At 43.6% G+C, this 17,934-nt stretch overlaps 2 long non-coding RNA genes across 6 annotated transcripts in view; one reads left to right on the plus strand and one right to left on the minus strand.

Moving 5' to 3' along the window:
* Nucleotides 1-16,944, plus strand: part of LOC125701475 (uncharacterized) — a 46,159-nt gene extending 29,215 nt beyond the window's left edge. Inside the window, exons 6-8 of one of the 2 annotated variants that reach the window (XR_007380252.1) lie at nucleotides 2,896-3,043; nucleotides 13,845-13,934; nucleotides 15,234-16,944. This is a non-coding gene — a long non-coding RNA (uncharacterized LOC125701475). Of the gene's footprint in view, nucleotides 1-2,895; nucleotides 3,044-13,844 lie in introns of both variants that reach the window. The other variant, XR_007380251.1, reaches the window with a different exon arrangement.
* The window catches only part of LOC125701499 (uncharacterized), a 77,748-nt gene extending 59,814 nt beyond the window's left edge, over nucleotides 1-17,934 (minus strand). For all 4 annotated transcript variants that reach the window (XR_007380258.1, XR_007380259.1, XR_007380266.1 and 1 more), the window contains exon 1: nucleotides 17,553-17,934. This is a non-coding gene — a long non-coding RNA (uncharacterized LOC125701499). The remainder of the gene's footprint in view (nucleotides 1-17,552) is intronic.

The following is a 17,934-nucleotide window of genomic DNA, read 5'->3' on the forward strand; positions in this document are numbered from 1 at the left end:
CAACTTGATTTTGCTTGATTAAAATTTCTGTATGCATGATACTGACTACATTTATTCAGTATATAAGGGACATGAATAAATAAATTGGGCAAAATTTTAGGATGCTGCAGATCAAAATAAAGTGGCCAGAAGTTGAGAAGGAAAAAAATGGGAGTAGGTGTTTGGAAACAACTTAGTAGGAAACAATTCTTAATGTAATGCTGGGAAACAAAGAGACCATCTTAACAGCTATTCAGGCATAAATTTGTCTGCAGATTAACTAGCGTAACTTATTTGGAGAAGCAGTCCTTAAGAAGTGCAGAGCAAGTCCTTCAAGTCCTTAAGACTCGAGCAGCTTTTCTGGAGGAACTAAGTGGGCTTTTCTGGCCTTACTGTTATGCTGGCATCCATATGTGCAATGTGGTGGGGAAATATGTTCAGCAAAATCACATCTACAGTGTTAATGTCTGATTCTATGCCTTTGACTTCGGTATAGTTCTGTTTTTGCAAATAATAGAAATTATGCATCCGTAAAGGCAAGAGAATATCAGGGTGAAGAAAGTAGATTTGCATTCACGTGGATGGAGGAAAAAAAAAGCCAATGTCACATGTATTACATATCTGGCTGGGAAAAAAAAAAAGTTCTTACGGTGACCTTGTAATTTTGAAATGGAAATGCATTATGTAAAATTCTGTCATTTCAGTTTCAGGAAATGGCATGAAACAAACAAAATATTTGAAGCTGTCCACTTCTCTCTGAGCCTAATGTCTGAACTGTCAGAGCTAGCAGTTCCTGTTTTGAGGGGAAAAAAAGTCACTTTAAGGCTTCTCTGAAAAGAGCTTTGGAAAAATACAGCAGATAGCACAGGTATGACTGTCCGCTGGAAAAGTGTTGGTAAACTGCTTCTCTGCTCACTCTGAATACGTTCAGTGCTCATCACTCCTGCTTGAATAGCCACGTGCTGTGGGGTTGCCTCTCTGTTCCCAGAGGAAGGGTTTTTTCCCATTGCTTTTGGGAGCTGTGCAGCAAGCTTCAACATGTCCAGGGGGTGAATGCATCAGAAATCATCACAGAAGGTGTGAAAAGGCTTTTTCTGACGTGGGAAATGGATGGCTGTGAGCAGGAGCTGCTGGGAGCCACAGAGTTCACTGTCACAGGGAGCACACCTGGGTACTTTGGGGTCTGGATGCTTCGCAAATGGCTAGGTTAGTTAGATTACAGAGAACAACTACTAAATTTCAGGAATTCATTATGAAACTACCCTAAGAATAGATGATATGAATATTAAGAAGTAAAAGCAAACAAGAAACCACTTCTTAGAAGAACTTTCATACGTGACTGTGTTATAGTGGTACAGTCTGTGCGAGTGAAGTAGAGCAAAGAGACAGAAAATCTGGGCTACATGTCGTAGACCTTTGACCAGTTTTTCACTTTTTGTCTTTCTTTTCAAGGAAATAATTTGGAGATTCCCAGGATAAATTATCTCTGGTTAAAAAAGTAAAGAGACTAGATTCTCCAAAGGCAGGCAGCTGGAAATAAATGTGAAGAAAGACAGCCACCGCAGCATTTAAAGCACTTCTTTGATCTGTTATCTTACATCCTTTGTTTTATTTTTCTTGGTCCAGAATATTTCGGCTTTATTCAGACAAAACTCATATTGAAAACAGTGCAGAATGTGACACGCGTTTACCACAAACTAGTAACTCTGTAAACATCAAAAGGGACTCCACTGAATATTTCAGCTAGCAGCATCCTTCTGCCTCTGATTCAGAAGGCACTATGATCTGTTTTGAGGCAAGGGAGAGGGATGTGGGCTTTGAGTCAAACCTTCCTTCTGTTTATGCCTGATTCTCAAAGCAAAAAAATGTTTCTCTGTCCATCTGTATGGCTGCTCATTTATTAAGAATATTATCATTCTTGTTTTAGGCATTACACCTAAAAGTTAAGTATTACTAAACAGAAGGCATACAAAATCCCTGTTTCATCCACTACTTGGAAGGAAAAAAAATGAGAACAAGCGAATCATTCAAAGAGAATTAAGTGTCATTACTGATTTCCAAAAAAGTGACTGAAAAAATGGACAGATGTGTTTTGTTTCAAGGCTCTGCGAGCCCTACTGCTCTACAACACCACAAAACTCCAGAGGATATTGATAGCATGTACTTTTACAGATGAAACAAAATCAATCAAGCAAGCCAACAAGAAACACTTGAGCAAAATGGCCAGAAAAAAAAAAAGAAAAAAGGAAATAAAATTGCATCATTGTGTTAAAATCTAAGAAAGGGAAATGATTTCAATGTCCAGGTAAAAGAGAATCTGTAGGAGAACACATGAGTGAAAAGGCTTTTGCAGAGGGAGATTTATAAGGCGCGGTTTGAAAAAGCTGTGTTTGTTTGGTCTGCAGAAGAAAGGACTGAGGGGAAAATAAAAGAATCTGACATCTAAGGATTATTGTGAAGAAGACATTCAGCAATTGTCTTTTGTAGCCTGTTGTGGAAAGACAAGAAAAGATTATCTTAATTTTGGGTTACAGCACTTTACAGCACTTCTGAGTCCAAGGATGGGTAAAGACTGGAACTGTGCTATCCAGAGATGCTGGAGCATCCTCCTCACTGGCAATTTAGAACACCTTAAACAATGAATTTCTGTCACCACAGTGCTCTTACATTTATCTTCTCTCCAAACTCCATTAGCTCCACTAAACTCAATAAATAATCTGGAATTTAATAAGTAATTTGAAAATAAATTATGAAATGCAGAAATGAAATTAGCTAGTCTGAATGCATGATAAATCATTAAAAATACAGGCCTCTTTTTATCAATAGAGGCATTTTTGTATTTTGTATGCGTTTTTGTATTTTAATTTTCACCAATTTTAACTTTGAACTTCACATGCATGTACTCTGTATTTGCAGATCATGGACAAGGATAAAAGTTCACCTATCTGTGCAAGCAGCGCTGGTACCTGACTGCACTGTGTGAGCCTCCACACAGGAGGCTGTGTGCCTTTGTTCCAGCACTAGCAATACACTCTTCCCTTGACTTCCAGCACATGCTCCTCAGGTATGTACAGCTTTGTTGATATTATGGGGAAATATATTGCATTCAAAACACATGTAGTTTCTTTTAAGTCATAAATAGATAACCAGAGTGTATTACTTTACAGAGTATCTGAAAAAGTCTGACTCCTAAGCAAAACCAGAACGTTGATGATCAATTTTACTTTCTGTGGTTAGCAGCCTATTTTTTGCTGTGATAAGTGAAGTCTGTTAGTAATAAAAATGAAACCTAGTATCTGTGCTGTCATAATGGAACCCCAAAGTGAAATTAGTTAGTGATATTAGAAAGTATCACTTGTATTCGTGCTCCAAACCTCAATTTATTTTATTTTCCTGTACTCAAAAACAACATTAAAGAACATGTATGGATCACGTTACTGACATTCATGGCCTTGATTATAATGTGAGTCATTCACATGTGTGCTTTCGGTAGAACATAAAATACGTGACACGGAAGAGCAAGGATACTGGAAGGATGAGGTTCATTTGCCTGTTCAAAATCCTGACCATGTTCAGTCTGCTCAAAATCCTGATGAGCACGTCTGATCCTTCTAAGAAACTCAATTTGAAGGAAAATGAGAAAAGCCTTTAATTGTATTTATTATTGTGATAAATAGTAAAAATGCAGATCTGTTCGCTGCTTAAGAATTTCTGTGTTCATCTCAAACAATAGTTAAAGTCTTCGAATTGAAGTGCTCATCTTGCAGTGATAGTTCTTATACTTGGTCTGTGGCAGCAAAGACTGAATATATGAAAATGGGTATTTTTTGTACCTTCATTCAAACTGTGTGAGAAACATTTCAATTATTAGGAACAGCTGTATTAAAAATGTGAATAGCATACAGAGACTCAAATGATTTCTGCTTAGTTAACCTCCCAGAGAAGAAGGCTTAAGTAAGAAAGTAAGAGAAGAAGCAATCCTTCGCTTTTGTAGACCTGTCTTGTTATCCTGCTTTAAAACCAAGGAGCTCCAGTGTAATGTTCCTCTTTTGTACAGCACGTGAGTCTTCTAGACTGGACCAGGTCTTGGCTTAAGGAGTTTTTAAAGTAGAAGACATCTATTTAAGTTATTTGAGAACTGACCTAGAAGAAGACCACTGTCGTCTCAAAGCCTTTAAAACACAAAGCAGTCCAGACAGAGATTGTAGTCAATGTGATGTATGTAATTTTAGGAGTCTTATTTACCAACAGTAATTGACTGCATTATAAATTTGTTTGCTACAGGCAAAGTTCGCTCTATGTTAAAATTCCCACAGCACTGTGGAACAAGAATATAAATTACATACTACTGCTTCTTTATATTAATATAGTTTAGAAGAAAACCAGCTTTCTTCAGAGAAGCTTTGGGAAGAACATGTCTAGCAAATAACCTCAGAACGTTTAATTCACTCTTTTTAGTTTTTCTCATGAAAATCAAAGTAGTAGCTTGTGATCCAAGACGTTTCATGAAGAGAGAATGATGTGAATTGTGGATGATGGATAGAACAAATTGAGAAAAATGTGAAACTACTGAGGCTTCTTTTACTTCAAATCAAAATCTAAGCTTGCCCACTTCTCAGAACTTGCTTTTCAAAGGGTGCATAAAGTCTCTTATTTTTTTTTTAGTATTTGAGTATTCACATTTACAGTTTGAAGTTATAAAATATCAACTATATTTTCAACATTCCCATTGAGTATTTTATCAATCAGTTAGTATTATTTTTTCAGACTAAAGAAAAGATTTTGTTAACCAGAGGTGATTTATTAGGAAGAGAAATGTAGTTTCTCCATGTGTCTTCAGGGGCCCAATGAGGTGATTAAGAAAATCAATGCCCAGCAAGGTGTCTGTAATCTACTTCAGATGATATGATACTCAAGAAAAAAACACCCCTACAACTAATAGTATAGAATGCTCTAACTGCTATTTCAAAGGTGCCAATGAATGTGTCACTTAACAACTTTGAAAACATTTCTTATGGATTAAATAAAGGTATTTAGAAGCAGTAAGAATTACCAAGGGGCAGCTGAGAAGAAAAAGAATACATGCTGTTTGACTGAGTGAGGTAAACAACCATACACAATTAAACTGGAATGATGTGATAAAGAACAGAAGATTTTTTTAATTGAAGATGGACTGATTGATACAAGGAAAGTACACCAGGAGAGTGGTGAGGTGCTGGCACAGGCTGCCCAGAGAGGACCTCCTGTCCCTGGAGGTGTTCAAGGTCAGGCTGGATGGGGCCCTGGGCAGCCTGGTCCAGTATTAGATATGGAGGCTGGTGCCTTGCATGCAGCAGAGGGGTTGGAGCTTGATGATCTTTGAGGTCTCTTCCAACCCAAGCCGTTCTTTGATTCTATGGTTCTATAGTTCTATAGAGAACGTATAGTTGGAAGGTGAGATAGAATTGGGAAAACATGGTGTGCAGTTGTTTTGAGATATTCTGTCTTAAAAGATTCAATATTATTTTAAAGAGATGGTAATCTGGTTACTTAGCATAATCAAAATTAGACTGACCAAAGTGCTATAAACTGTACTTTAGAAAGACAGTCCCTGGCCAATTTTGAGGAATAAGTTAAGAGGAGGTCAAAATTAAGAAAATATTTTCTCTGGAGTATTAGAGTTTGTAGGTAGTTCTGGGCTCTCCATACTTACACTGTGATACACAGAAACAGTAATAAAGAGAACGATGCTTTCTTAATGTAGTTTGCATGCATATTAACTTATGTAGCCAAGCTTTCCATCTAAGTTGGCCAAAGCACAGAAAATTATTTTAATTGCCCGATTTTTATGAAGCATGTGAATAACTCAGCTGGGGTGCTTTTGGCTTCTTGAGTGCTTGAGTAGATATAGCTCATTGCTGGTGTGTATGTGCCCCGTGAGTACAAGGACAGTTTGGATGAGCAGAGTCTAATTATTAGACGGTATCAGTGGATTACTTGAAGCACCCTTATGCTCTCTGTCCTCAGGGCATTAAACAGTGCTGTGAGTACAAACTTTCATGATTTCATTATTTCCTCCATACCACAAAGGTAGAAACAGTGCAATGTAAGTACTGTGTGATTCATTTAACTTTTATGTGTAGTACTGTAATTAATTTCATGCAGTAAATTAGGTCTCCTACTGACTATTAAGAAATATGGTTTAAATTAATATACCAGATATGTCTCCTTCTATACAGATAAGAGAGTCATGAGTTACTGGGGTTTAATATTTTCCCTAGCATGATTCTTCAGATCCTATTTATGACACAAGGAAACAGACAGTGGGGGAAGGAGGGAGGGGATTTCCCTAGGGGGGGAAAAAAAATCAGTTTATTTCTAAATTCCATGAATAAAGCTACAGTTATGCTTTAAGGCAGTGTCTCATACTAAGTGTCTTAAAAGCAGTGGTTCTGGGCTTCTAGGCCATACTTGTGCCCACAGCCCACCGACAGGGAAGTTGGCCGGAGGACTGCGGTTCCAAGCGCAAGCACATGCACATAGCAAGGGATGAAAGAGTCATCAGCAATATGGTGGTTCTTTGATTCATGTATTTTAAAGCCCATGGCCTGAAAAGAACTATTTTATTTTCTGGATGCTCCCTGCAGGGACCTTGATAGTGACTGGCTTTGTGTTAAGTGCCTGATGCATTTAGAGTCCTGATAGCAGCGATCACCTCCGTAGTGCCTGTGCTGTCCATAGAGCTGTCTGGCTTGCTCTTGTGCCTTCTCTATCCCTTATTCCCTGAAAAACTATCCAGCCAGTCAGAAACAACAAACACCAGAAAGAGATTTCCTTTTACAACAGATTGCAGGAGCAAATATGCCACCGCGGATTGCTAACAGAAGCTGCTGTACCTACCACTTTCCTTACAGAAAGGGTGAGTGGCTAGCCCTATGCTGTGAGCCATCAGTACTGTGACACTTGCATTTGCTATTTCAAATCTGGACTGATGTTGGATCCACGACCAATTCCTCACCAATCCTTAATTCTCAAGATCAGCCTGCAAAGTGTCCTTTATACAGGGGCTCACACAGCAGATTCCTAGTTCTACAGAGAGCAACCCTTCACAAATCCTCCTCGTGAACCAAGAGACATTTATTTTGTTCTGGTGTTCTTCCTGCCTCTCTCCCAAAAGCAATTGTCTTAGAAGATAATAAACTGAAGTGTAGTGCCACAACAGGTGATTGGCTCAAGTCACATGGGTCAAAAACCATAGAATCAATGGTTCTAGACCTAAAAAAAACCAGCCACACTGATTTTAAACACATGGTTACTGGGTTGCTGAACAGCAACAAGTCAGTTAAACTCCTTCCAAGCATCTGTTAAGCTCACTGAAAGCATTTTGGCATTTACAGTCCCTCACAAGACATACTATAGTTTGTCTACATTCTGCACAAAGTTGACCTGTTGCTCCCCAGCACCAAATCAAATGGTGTGGCACATGAAGAAGTCCTCTCCTCATTAAATTTGGGGCAAACCAATCACAGGTCCTCAGTATGGTGTCATCTTCTTACTGGATGTGACTGTAGCTTGTTCAGATACAGGGATTTGCTCCCGCTGAAAGTCTCTGTGATGCTTGGAGGATGTTCTCTGTGTATCTCTGAGGCAGGACCCAGTACCTTGAATCAGAAGTACACTAGGTTTTGTTTTTCAGAGGCTTGCTGAACAAGTGCTGATAGTCAAAGTGATAACCAATGATATGTTTTGTCAACAACCCAGTGAGAGGTAGGACTGTTCAGTAACTTTCACCTGACACACACCAGGGAACTTTTGGGGTTTGTTGTTAAGAGGTTCTGACCCTTCCTGACCTTCAGTCCATCTAACCACAATAATGGGGAGCCAACAACAGTGACAGGTCTTCCAGAGGAACCATTTTCAAATGGGAAATCCTAAACGGGCACTTATTCATGACAAGAGTAGGTGCCCCATTCTACCAGGAGCAACACTGACAGTTCCAGGAAAAATGCTCTGCTGACCTTCCTAGAAACATGAGTTGTGGATGCCTTTTCCTTTCACCTTTCTTTGTGTTGTGTGAAACTTTCAGCACTGTCTCTGTACCTGCTTAGCCAAACATATTCTTCTGAAGAAATAAACAGATCCTTCAGCCAAACCCAGGATGGCTGTAACTGGGTCTGGGTGTTGCCAGTGTGAAATTTACTGACAGAAACTGTTTCACAACAGTGCAGAATATTTTGTCTTACACAGAGTACCTTTCACTAAATCTAAATTAGAAGACTTTCTGTCCACGTATCTTAGCATCATCAGCATTTCTCCTAACCTCTGCTTTCAGTAGTACTGTGCTGTTTAAGAACTTTAACACTACCTGGAATTCTACAGAATGTCTCTGTACTGGGACACGATATATCTTACCTTGCAGTAAGGTTTCTGAATGGATTCTGTTCGTATTTTTACCTAAGAATGAAAATGGGTCCCATTATATATCTTAATATTTTCTCACCAATAGAAACTGGACCTTCCTGTCTGCTTGAGAGATATTCCTGTGCCTTGTAAAATGAGAATATGGAAAAGCAAGGAAAATGAGAATATATTCCATGAATCTCCTATGGAAATACTAGGAAATTCTCACAAGCTTCTGCTGTTTGAATTATTGTCAGCTCTGCCTGATTAGGGTCTGCTGCCAAACTCCACAAACAAAGTCTTGCTCCCTTAGAGAAAGGCTTGAACTACTTCAGGCTTTTACTTCAGCTTTCAGCTGAGGTTTACACTGATTCCTTGAGCTTTAATTCTTAGCAAGTGATATTCCTAGAATGGGGCTGATTTCTGTGGAATAGCAAATTTTCTTCTCTTTATTTCCACTCCCTACTATTCTTTTAGATTCTGCTTGCAGAAAGACCGGCAGGGCTTTAAGAGCGCAATATGCATGACTGCATCTTTTCCTCCAATGCATCATTCCTAACAGTGGGAAAGAGTGGCTCTCCCCAAGTGTGCTCGGTGGAGCTTCCAGTTCCCTGGGATCTTGGAAGGCCTTCTGTACAAGAGCAGCTCCAGCATCTGCCACAGAGAGTGGGCTGAGCGGTGGCCGAGAGCTAAGAAGAAAAAGGTTTCCAGCACAGAGACTACAGCTTCTACTTCAGTCTTTAATTGCCCCTCCGATGCTTCTTCAAAATAGCAATAAATATTTTAAAATGGCACATGAAAAGGATGGACAGGGATCAACTTTCTACCTTCACTACCAATACAGTAATGAGGGTGCATCAGATGAAGCTGGCAGTAGGCAAGTTCAGAGCAAATAGTATAAAAAATTGCATTATTTTATATGCACGAGGGTAATATACTTGTGACATTCTTTGCCTTAAGATAGTACAGATAGTACAGATAGTACAAATAGCTCACGTGGATTCAAGGAGGGGCTGCAGAAGAACGTGGAGAAGGATCTAATGAAGGTCACTGAGCAGACAGATCGCATCAAGCCAGGGATACACCCGAGCTAAAAACTGGGTACTGGCACCATGGGCAATGTCAAGTGTGCTGGTCCTGGTCCTGCTGCTCACTTGGCTAGGAACTGGCCTATGCCTCCTGTCAGAGGTGGGTTAATGGACAGCCCAATCTCTCTTCCATTCTAAGATACAGTTGATTTATGAGCCTCTCCTAGCCCAATCTTACAGCAATTAAACAATACTTTCAAGACCATTCTAAAATTCAACCAATGAGAGCCAACCCGAGTCAACAATTTTGTAATGTGTTAGTGAAACGCCTCTACCTTCTCTCTTTTTTGCTTAATCTTGGCTTTACCTAAACCAAAATTGATCTCTTTAGAAACTTGCTGTTACCACTGTAATTTTGACCAGTGATTTTTCTTCTTCCTTACACTTGCTTTCAGATTACTACAAGAAAGGAAATCTTTCAGTCCACAAAAACAAACAAACAAACAAACAAACAAAACCCCCCAAAAGCTAGAAAATTCGTGGGATAGCTTGGTTTCCAACACAGTAATCTGGGAGCAGGAATTACATTCTGATCCATATTAAGCAAATCAGTTGAATCCACAGATCTGTAATGCCGATCTGTAAGGCACAGTTCAAAACTGAGCAGGCCAGTATCCCAGTCTTTGGACCTTGTCAGTAATAATTTTCTTCCTTTCCACTTGAGAAGTGGTCCTGGTGCTAGGTTTATGCTCCAGCGTCACGCAGGAAGGAAATTCAATGGGAAGCCTCTATCTTTAGCAGAGCTTAATGCCATTGTTGCTTACATTCAGTTCCCTGGTTTGTTTCAGCTCTCTCCAACTGCCAGTCCATAGGCCTGGGTGAGTGCAGCTGGAACTCAAGGGTAAGGGGAACAAGAGGGGATGGAGGATCTGGGGCCCTTTGTGGCATCCCCCCACGCTCTGCCTCCTGGCACTGGTAAACCTGCGCTTGAACAGCCAGTGCTTTACTGAAGAAAAAAAAAGCAAAAAGCTTCTCCTGTTTGGCTTTACTTTTAACACCTCAGGTGTTGAGCAAATTAAGGCAAACCTCTCTGCCAGGGCTCTGTCTCTTTAACTTCATGCGTACACCAGCAGGCACAGTAGGAACCCGTTCTGTTCTGAACGCTCCGTAGCATAAGTGGCTGATAAATCAGAAAGGAGGGAATCCACATTTTCTATTGCTTCTGTGGCCTACTGGAATGATTAATATGAGTTTAATGAGTTATATATGTATACTTTATTTTATTTAAATTAAATGTTTCTTTTTTTAACAAGACCACTTAAAATTAAGTATGGAAGTAGGGCAGCCTGTTCTAGGGTTACATTTACTGTAGGTATTTTAAAATAACACAATAAAAGTGCTACACGACACATTTTTTGACGCCAGATTTTTGGAGCAAGTCAAACCACTGAAGGGGTGGGGAGTCACTGCCAGAGCGCTTGGAACTGTAACCCACAGAATGCTGAAGCTGCTTCCAATAGCTTTTTCTTCTTTTAATGTACTCATTTACTTTACGTTCAAAGTAGAAGGCTGCACTGAGAGATGAAAAAGCAGGCAATCTCCTAATTTTCTTTCTCATCGAGCCCATGAGTGAAGACTGCGAGAGGATGAGATGTACCAGCATTAAAGTCTTGAAGGTCGTGCTGACCAGAAACAATCACTGCAGCTCACCAGCTAGCAGTGATTAGTCCTTGCTGAATAAATCAGCTTGCAGTGCGCTATGTTCTGATCAGGGTATTCTTTTTCTTATACATTACGTACATCTGTGGTTATTTAATTAAACTGATAAAAAATGTAGTGCTCTTTTGCTACATTTTAATTGCATTCTGCTTCCATCTACACGGAGTTTACAAATTGAAATTGGAAGGCTTAATCACGTAGTAAAGAAAACCCCCTTTTCTATCATACCGTCATACCCCCATTTCTATCACACCATCATATCATCCCCCATTTTCTATTACAAAATGTGAAAATTAAGAATCAGAGGTTTGCTTTATAGGAGTTTAAGTAAAAATCGTATAGTGGGGGAATAACAAATCCGGATGACAAAAAGAAACGTGTTTTGTGAGTGGCTGTGTTTAATTGGATAAGGGCCTTGAACACTGAAATAAAATAACGCAAATACAAAACCATCCCAAAATTGACAGAATAAAGTAGGGTCCTTCTCTTTTCTGTTCGGACAGGTGGTAAAAAAGGATCATTTAACTCAGAGACACAAAGCGATGCACCCAGGCAGCTGCTGCTCGTGTTGGGGCAGCAGCATCCTTGCCTCTGCCCCTGCCTCCAGGGTGCTGCAGCCGCTTACAGAGAGTAAATGGAGGTGCTGGGACCTGGCCAGGGGGCAAGGTAGAAGGTGACCTGAGGTTAGATGGCCCTGACAGTCAAGTGTGCTGCCTTGACAAAGCGCAGCGGCTTGACAATTGCTCGAGGCTTGCAAAACATCACGTTATCGTGTTCATGCTGTATCCACTGATAGAGATTGTTTTCCTTGTATGTGCTGGGTATTTCTAACTCCGCCGAACCTACTGATGTGTGAAAACAGAGATAAGTTCCAACTGGAGGCCTCCGGCTTGAAAGTCTGAAACTTGGAGCGTCAGTGTTGTCTGAGTTATTCCTTTGGGCTAGCGGCCTCTGTCTTTAAGTGAGGAGCCGATCCATGCCCAGCATCTACACTGCTCTTTGAAATGCTTTTTTATTTTTTATTTTTTGAATGGTGCCTTTGTTAGAGCTGGAGAAGTTGCAGTGAAAGAATATCTCAGTTTTGTGCTCGATGAATGCCTTTGTATTAATTCTTTCCTCGCATAGGTTTGAGCAGTGGGGCTGGTGGGTACATTAACAACTTGCAGTGGGGCACTCCACGCTCATAGCTCAGTATTGAAGGCAAATGTAGAAGCTCAGCATTGAGTACATATTTTATACACTGGAAGAACTTAATTTTTTTTTCCTCTGTGCTGTAACAGAACTTCCTTTTGAAGCGCTGTCTGCCGTTACTGTTTCTTCCCCATTCAGCAGAAGTTTTAGTGACAATGTAAACACCAGCTTCTTTCAGCTGAAGATTTTGCTTTCCATAAAAAAAAGTATTCCTTTTGCTGCGAAGTGGCCTGAAATAATCTGATCTTCCTATATTTTTGCTTATATCTTAACATTTGCTTAAGTATCAAGGAGCTTCTCAGTGCAAGGAAAGATGCAGAAATACGTAAAAGGTAATAGGATTTTAAAAAATAGATTTGTAAAATAAACACAAGGAAGGGGGAAGCAGCATGCAACGTACAGCAGACGTGGGCTGCAGTGGCTGGGGAGGTGTGTGCCTGTGCTGAGGACAACTGCAGACTGCCTGGGTCAGGACATGGTCATGAATGACCTCAGGGGCACAGAGAGGCAGAACCTTTGATTTGCAAGAGAATTCATTTGCACAGCATTAGAAAGTAAAGAGGGTAACAGCCTTGCTGAAGACTCAGGTCATCAACTCGGCATCTTCCATTAAACTCCCCATCTTTCCCTCCATTTCTGTGCCCCCTGCTTATTTCCAGCAGCCTCTCCCTCCATATAGTTGGCTTTCATGCACCAGAAAAGGACAGTTTTGCTGTTAAATGTGTTCTCACGTGACACAACCTGTCATTATTTTAATTCCTGCTTTCAAATGAAATGTCTGCCAGTCTGTATGTTAAAATTGTGTATTTTTTACCCACCACATTAAGAATAGCTGAATTTGACATATGGCTTTTTATCTGTAGAGCTCAATGTATTTTTAAGCCTTGAACGAGATCTTGCTCCTTTTAAAACTCAGGTAGAAGAGGCTAAGGCAAGGTTAAACTGTTCATATCTTGTCACCCCATGATTATACAGCTTCTATCATCTCTGCATGCTTTTATACAGCCTGGAATCGTGGAATCAAAGTCATAGACTGGCTTGGTTTGGAAGGGACCTCAAAGAGCATCCAGTTCCATGGGCAGGGCTATCAACCACTAAGTTAGGCACTAGAATCTATTCAGTCCTTTGTGCTGGATCTCCTACTGCTCCCCACAACTTTCCCTGTTCCAACTTCCCAGGGGAAGGCTCATGGCTTCTTTCTGCAGTTCCTTTCTGCAGTTCCACGTGGCCATGGAGCATCCTGTATGCATATTTTGTCTCTTTGATCCAGTGAGGGGTAGAACAGCTTTAATTGTCCTGATCTTAAAAGTTGGGAGGCAGGGACAGAATTATGGCCCTAACCTGAACTTCCATTCGAAACCATGATCCATCTCCTACCTTGGCACAGATTTAACATCAGCTGTATGGTATAACTTCAAATTATCTGCACTCAGATGGTGGGGAGAAAGATGTAGCAATGATATTTTTCAATTTGCTAATCGATCCAGTTTATTTAAGCTTAGGAAATTAGGCAAAGGCACTCAATTTCTTTATTTCATTCATTTACAGGTCAACTTTACCTGCAGTGCTGAGCTACTGTGACAGAATGACTTTTGTGACTTGCCTCGAGCAGGAAGCTTTCAAAGCCACGTGCCAAAGGTAAGTCAGTTTAATAACTTTCTTATTTGTATACATCCCTGCAAATATTGTACGTTTGCAAGGGAACTTGGAGGGGAACTGGAGCATGGCTCTGTGGATAAGACACAGCCCTGGGAGCAGGGAGCCCTGAGAGCTATGCTCCCAGTGCTCTCACTGTACCGAGGAGATGCACATGCTGCTCCAGCTTTAAAATAGTGCAACACGATCCTTCCTCCACGGCTCAGAGCCTGGGGGTGGGGAGGGAGGTGAAAGAATAGCCCAGATCCTCCTTCCCGTTTTGGGTCTGGTTTACTATCTTGGGTGAAGAGAACATTAACTGTGCGTGTCATTACGAGGGAGGATCCTTTGCTCGCCTTTGCTCTCACCTTTCACTGTTCTTGTGGCACAGGCCAGGTTTAATCTAGTCTGCGTTAGGAGAAAATACACGTACATGGCACAATGGGCTTCCTCCTCATTTTCATTTTCCCTCACTGCTATGTAAATCATGGCTCTAAGCTTGCAAGGGGTTATGAAACCAAAGGGGTTGCACCGATGGGGAGCTCCTTCTGGTTAGTCCTGTGTGTTTGTCACGCTGCTTAGCATTGTAAAACTTCAACAAACCAAGCCTCAGATCAAAAGAGACTGCCTGATATTTCCCTAAGCAACACATGAAGAAAAAATGCTGTCAAACGAAAAGTAATTTACTAAGGAAATCTTTATAAACACGGACAGACAACGTGCAAGTCAGCAAAGCACCGTACTGGAGTTTCACTTGTGGGTAAAGATTTCAAGTTCTCCAGATAGAGTAGCTCATAGATTTGACTTGGAAAAGCGACCAACATTAATATTTAGCCAGGGGCTGTGACAGCCAATCAGTACACTGCCATACAGTGGGATCTTTGTGAAATTTATTCTTTTATAAGAAAGGATGTTCATGCACGTAGCACATTCAGCCAGAAACAAGGATATGAAGAGCCCTGAAAAAGTACAGCTGTTTTCATATCCTCTTCTGCCAGCTAATGCTGCCTGCTTTTCTGCACACCTCTTTTTTAATTCTTCGTGCATTCTGGAGTGCCTGTTTCTCACCTGATGAACTACTGCAGGTTTCCTACCCTGCTCCCATCCTTTATATGTGATATATTTGTGGCTCTGACCTGGGCTGAGAGTTTGCTTTCGGTCTGTGCTGGGTGTCTCCTTTGTACACGTTCTAAAGCAACGCCCCAGTTAACTAACAACATTTACGCATACATAGTATTTAGAATGTTAACTGCACTTCGAGAAATTACTCATCAAAGCTATCTCTTACGACTTTTTATGAAGCACGAATGCCAAGCCCGAAAACTGTTCTATAGAGATCTGTCAGTACCAGCGGAGGGTCAGGCAAGACCCGGCAGTAGGGCTCAAGAGAGGAACTGCTGAGAACGACACTTCTCGTTTCCAGAAATGAGAAGAACCGAGAGCTGCGTGCAGATTCCTCCAGGAATGCGATGAGAAGGGCTGCACCATCCCTGTCCTGCTGCGGGAAGGGAGGCACTTCTCTCTCCTTTCCCACTTTCTGTAAAACACCACTTACTATAAAAGGACAGCTGGATCCGTGCCGCTCCTTCTGTGCCTCAGGCTCCATCTTTTAAAACTTTTTTTTCCTGCCCTCACCTTCCCCATCACCAACAAGCGCCGCGTTTTTCCGCCGTTAAATATTTCGGCCGTCCGGAGGGGACACCTCGGAGCGCAGACGGGGCGGCTGCGGGCTCCCCAAAAGCGGCAGCCTGACTCGCAGCCTCGTTAATTCCTCACGGCGCTGCTCGTCGGCGCAGAGCAGGACGCGGGGGCTGCCGCGGGGCCGGGGGGGGGCAGCGCTGCCCGCAGCCGCGTTCCCGACCCGGGGCCGGCCTTAGCGGTGGGGCGGAAGGGAAGCGTTGCGAACTCGAAACGAAAGCTTTAGGAACTCGCGGCCGAGGCCTTCACGGCCACCGGGGAAAACCGCGTGTGACTAGCAGGACCTGCGAGGCGGCGTTTCTGGAAAGAGCCGGGAGCGAAGAGCTAAAATATACTTCAAGAATTGAAGTATTGGGCACGGCCGCAGGGACAGCCTTTTTCAAGCGTGAGAAGGGACGGCCGTAACGTAGCCGCGTACGCAATTGAGGCGATCGAAAAGCAAAACAGACGCGGGGAAAGGAGAAGCGAGCGGGCGACGTCTGTGCCAACCCGCGAGGGCCCGTTGCTGACCGCGCCCGGAGCGCTGCGGCACGGCGGCTGGCTCAGCCCACGGCCCTGCACGGCGCCGTCCCGCTGCCCCGAGCCGCAGCCGCAGCACGAAGAGGCTTCGACCCTCGCTGAGCCTCGCTGCCGGGACGCTTAGCGAGGGGGAGATGCGTACAGAATGTACCGAGAATTCAGCCGAGGGGCGAAACTCTCGCTCGCTAGTGCGGAGGAAACGGAGCGGAGCTACAACCTAGCAGGACAAAGGAGACACTATTGACTCATTCCAGACTGCCGACTTAGCAGCTCAACTTTGTTTCCTTTTAACTTTAGTAACAGTAGGAGCTCAGAGCTCCCCGCTCGATTTTCTGCGCAAATAGAAACACCTGGACTTCAAAACAGCAACGCTCTTTGAAGCCACCCCGAGCCATTAACACATTAAAAACTCCGTGCGCTGCCGAGCAGGGCCGGGCGGTTGCCTAAATCCCGCACTAAGCCGGTGCCCGCTCGGGGGAGAATTTTGCACTGCTGCCTTAAACTCGCAACAAGTTTCAAAAGTGTGAAAAAACACTTTTTTTGATCTTTGCTACGGGCTTTGCAGCGTGTAAGTAGGCGCTGTTATCTTTGCACGGGGTTAAAAGAAAAAGAAAGAAGAAAAAAGAAGAAAGGAAAAAAGAAGAAAGGAAAAAAAAGGAACAAGGAAAAAAGAAAAAAACCCCAACAACAACAACAAAGCATTTTTGCTGTTTTCCCGCACCCTGAGCTTAGGAGCACCAGCGTGGGGCGCGCCAATCGCGGACGCGCGCCGGCGCGCGCGGAGCGTGACAGCCGAGCACAGAGCGGGGGAGGGAGGGGGGGAGAGAGAGAGAGAGAGAGAGAGAGAGGGAGGGGAGAGAGAGAGAGAGAGAGAGAGTGGGCGGGGCCTCGGCGTCCCATTGGCCAGACGCACTGTCGCTCAGGAGACGTCACAATACGGCTGGGGCAGCACTGTAAACACTCGGCGGCGCGGGTGTGTGTGAGCGCGGGGGCGCGCCTTTCTCCGAGCCCGAGCCGGGGTGGGGGGAAACGCGCGCCTCCGAGAAGGGAGGACGCGCGCTCCCGAGGTGTCGGGTGCGCGCACGCTAAGGTAGCATCACTACAGAAAGGATGATGTAATTCTCCCTCCGCGGGGGGTTGGGGGGGCGGGGGGGTGTTTGGGACACGCGTGATCGTGACCAGCATCCCCCCACCCTCCCACTGAGCGCGGCAGGAGGAGGAAGAGAAAGGGGAAGACGCGTGAACACCCCCACCGCGCCGATAAAAGCACCCCCGAGGCGCGGGAGCTGCGCGTGGGGGCTCGGAGCCGCGCGTGGGGAGAGGGGTTCGACCCGCGGTGCGGTGCGGTGCGGCGGGCGGGGAGCGCCTCCCGCCTCCCCCCTGCCCTCCCCGCCCGGCACTTACTGTCAGCGGGGGAAGCCCGGCGCCGAGCCGCTCCGCCGCTCGCAGGACGGTGCCAGCGCAGCAGACAACGAGGAATCAAAAAATAATCGCGCACGGATCTGTAATCTTCCAGTAGCGAGAGAGCGGCGGGGGAGGGGGAAGGAGGCTTCGCTTTTGAAAGCGGTGGCAAAAAAAAATCAAATCAAAATAACGCCCCCCACCCCCCCGGTTGCCTTTTTTGTGCAGTTTCAGCAAAGCTGCGAGGAAGTTGCTCCTTTTGTTCCACTATTTATAGATTGCGTCAACATTGCGAAAAGGAGAAGGCGGAGCGGCGGCACTCGCTCCTCGCCGGGGGACGGGCCGCGGGGACGGGGACGGGGGGGGGGACGACACGGCGAACGGC

The sequence above is a fragment of the Lagopus muta genome, chromosome 1 (genome assembly GCF_023343835.1).
Source record: "Lagopus muta isolate bLagMut1 chromosome 1, bLagMut1 primary, whole genome shotgun sequence".
Lineage (NCBI taxonomy): Eukaryota > Metazoa > Chordata > Aves > Galliformes > Phasianidae > Lagopus > Lagopus muta.